Source organism: Condylostylus longicornis, unplaced genomic scaffold (genome assembly GCF_029603195.1).
Source record: "Condylostylus longicornis isolate FDR11 unplaced genomic scaffold, ASM2960319v2 ptg000352l, whole genome shotgun sequence".
NCBI lineage: Eukaryota > Metazoa > Arthropoda > Insecta > Diptera > Dolichopodidae > Condylostylus > Condylostylus longicornis.
Genome location: NW_026578314.1, coordinates 811 through 5000, shown reverse-complemented (window position 1 = coordinate 5000; position 4190 = coordinate 811).

The following is a 4190-nucleotide window of genomic DNA, read 5'->3' as shown; positions in this document are numbered from 1 at the left end:
AAAAAAAATTTTTTCATCGGGCGAGCATAACATGTTTATCAAACCAGGCCCAATTTCATTCATGAAAAAAAATGTAATTAAAAAATGTACGTTTGAATCAAAAAGTGGTCATACATAGATTTACACATAAAATTTTAATAATCAATAAATATGCTTCCCATATCCAATACCTGTATTGTATTGATATATTTATTATAATAAGCATTACTTAAATCATAATTTGTTTACCAATTTAGGTTACTTTTCATTCATGAAAAGTAATTATTGCCTGTCGAGCATAACATATGTCCCGATCAGGCTTATTTTGCCTTTGATAAATATCAAACCAGGCTGAAAAAAATTTTTTCATCGGGTGGGCATAACATGCTTACCAACCCAGGTTACTTTTCATTCATGAAAAGTAATTATTGCCTGTCGAGCATAACATATGTCCCGATCAGGCTTATTTTGCCTTTGATAAATATCAAACCAGGCTGAAAAAAATTTTTTCATCGGGTGGGCATAACATGCTTACCAACCCAGGTTACTTTTCATTCATGAAAAGTAATTATTGCCTGTCGAGCATAACATATGTCCCGATCAGGCTTATTTTGCCTTTGATAAATATCAAACCAGGCTGAAAAAATTTTTTTCATCGGGTGGGCATAACATGTTTACCAACCCAGGTTACTTTTCATTCATGAAAAGTAATTATTGCCTGTCGAGCATAACATATGTCCCGATCAGGCTTATATTGCCATTGGTAAATATCAAACCAGGCTGAAAAAAATTTTTTCATCGGGTGGGCATAACATGTTTACCAACCCAGGTTACTTTTCATTCATGAAAAGTAATTATTGCCTGTCGAGCATAACATATGTCCCGATAAGGCTTATATTGCCATTGGTAAATATCAAACCAGGCTGAAAAAAATTCTTTCATCGGGTGGGCATAACATGTTTACCAACCCAGGTTACTTTTCATTCATGAAAAGTAATTATTGCCTGTCGAGCATAACATATGTCCCGATCAGGCTTATTTTGCCTTTGATAAATATCAAACCAGGCTGAAAAAAATTTTTTCATCGGGTGGGCATAACATGCTTACCAACCCAGGTTACTTTTCATTCATGAAAAGTAATTATTGCCTGTCGAGCATAACATATGTCCCGATCAGGCTTATTTTGCCTTTGATAAATATCAAACCAGGCTGAAAAAAATTTTTTCATCGGGTGGGCATAACATGCTTACCAACCCAGGTTACTTTTCATTCATGAAAAGTAATTATTGCCTGTCGAGCATAACATATGTCCCGATCAGGCTTATTTTGCCTTTGATAAATATCAAACCAGGCTGAAAAAAATTTTTTCATCGGGTGGGCATAACATGTTTACCAACCCAGGTTACTTTTCATTCATGAAAAGTAATTATTGCCTGTCGAGCATAACATATGTCCCGATCAGGCTTATATTGCCATTGGTAAATATCAAACCAGGCTGAAAAAAATTTTTTCATCGGGTGGGCATAACATGTTTACCAACCCAGGTTACTTTTCATTCATGAAAAGTAATTATTGCCTGTCGAGCATAACATATGTCCCGATAAGGCTTATATTGCCATTGGTAAATATCAAACCAGGCTGAAAAAAATTTTTTCATCGGGTGGGCATAACATGTTTACCAACCCAGGTTACTTTTCATTCATGAAAAGTAATTATTGCCTGTCGAGCATAACATATGTCCCGATCAGGCTTATTTTGCCTTTGATAAATATCAAACCAGGCTGAAAAAAATTTTTTCATCGGGTGGGCATAACATGCTTACCAACCCAGGTTACTTTTCATTCATGAAAAGTAATTATTGCCTGTCGAGCATAACATATGTCCCGATCAGGCTTATTTTGCCTTTGATAAATATCAAACCAGGCTGAAAAAATTTTTTCATCGGGTGGGCATAACATGTTTACCAACCCAGGTTACTTTTCACTTATGAAAAGTAATTATTGCCTGTCGAGCATAACATATGTCCCGATCAGGCTTATTTTGCCTTTGATAAATATCAAACCAGGCTGAAAAAAATTTTTTCATCGGGTGGGCATAACATGTTTACCAACCCAGGTTACTTTTCATTCATGAAAAGTAATTATTACCTGTCGAGCATAACATATTTCCCGATCAGGCTTATTTTGCCTTTGATAAATATCAAACCAGGCTGAAAAAAATTTTTTCATCGGGTGGGCATAACATGCTTACCAACCCAGGTTACTTTTCATTCATGAAAAGTAATTATTGCCTGTCGAGCATAACATATGTCCCGATCAGGCTTATTTTGCCTTTGATAAATATCAAACCAGGCTGAAAAAAATTTTTTCATCGGGTGGGCATAACATGTTTACCAACCCAGGTTACTTTTCATTCATGAAAAGTAATTATTGCCTGTCGAGCATAACATATGTCCCGATCAGGCTTATTTTGCCTTTGATAAATATCAAACCAGGCTGAAAAAAATTTTTTCATCGGGTGGGCATAACATGCTTACCAACCCAGGTTACTTTTCATTCATGAAAAGTAATTATTGCCTGTCGAGCATAACATATGTCCCGATCAGGCTTATTTTGCCTTTGATAAATATCAAACCAGGCTGAAAAAATTTTTTTCATCGGGTGGGCATAACATGTTTACCAACCCAGGTTACTTTTCACTTATGAAAAGTAATTATTGCCTGTCGAGCATAACATATGTCTCGTTCAGGTCTATGTTATTCCCATATCCAATACCTGCCACTGTATTGATATATAATAATAAGTATTACTTAAATCATTATTCATGCAGTAATACATTAAGAAAATACTTATTTGAAGTATTTATAGTAAGAATATACTTAACCTATCTTAACAACCACCACCACCACCTACCAATCAATATTACAAGCCTTCAATAGCAAATGTTTATCACCATTCCTATAATACATACTTATATATAGGTAAGTATAATAAGAATGTACTACTTAAGTACCAACGCCACTATTAATACTCATATGCAATTTTATAATACACACTTAATATACTTATAGTAAGTAATAAGAATGTAATAATAGTGGCTACCGCCATCGCCACTATTATACCCATATACAATTTTATAATACATACTTAATATACTTTTATAGTAAGTAATAAGAATGTAATAATAGTGGCTACCGCCATCGCCACTATTATACTCATATACAATTTTATAATATATACTTAATACTTTATAGTAAGTAATAAGAATGTACTAATAGTGGCTACCGCCATCGCCACTATTATACCCATATACTATTTTATAATTCATACTTAATACTTTATAGTAAGTAATAAGAATGTACTAATAGTGGCTACCGCCATCGCCACTATTATACCCATATACTATTTTATAATTCATACTTAATACTTTATAGTAAGTAATAAGAATGTACTAATAGTGGCTACCGCCATCGCCACTATTATACCCATATACTATTTTATAATTCATACTTAATACTTTATAGTAAGTAATAAGAATGTACTAATAGTGGCTACCGCCATCGCCACTATTATACCCATATACTATTTTATAATTCATACTTAATACTTTATAGTAAGTAATAAGAATGTACTAATAGTGGCTACCGCCATCGCCACTATTATACCCATATACAATTTTATAATACATACTTAATACTTTATAGTAAGTAATAAGAATGTACTACTAGTGGCTACCACCATCGCCACTATTATATACCCATATACAATTTTATAATACATACCTTGTTAGTAATGTATAATAAAGAATGTATAAGGGCTATAAAGACCATCACCCAAACCAGATCAGGCCATACAATACTAGATCAGACTAGACCAGACTAGACTAAATCTAGACTAGACTAGACCAGACCAGAGCAGACCTGACCCCATATCCCACACAATATCACTACTCTACATGAGATAATAATATGTGGAATAATAAGAAGAATCGAAAAATAAAATAAATTTTTCGAATCTTCAAGCAAAGGATAAGCTTCAGTGGATCGCAGTATGGCAGCTGCTCAACCACTTACAACACCTTGCCCGTTACCAAAGTCGTTTACAATTGATTCTAGGCACTGTCATCGTATTTAATAATGTTTAAATGCAAAACTAGTTATCCGTCAAGTAAGATACCATGTATACATACTCTGTAACTATATTTTACATAAC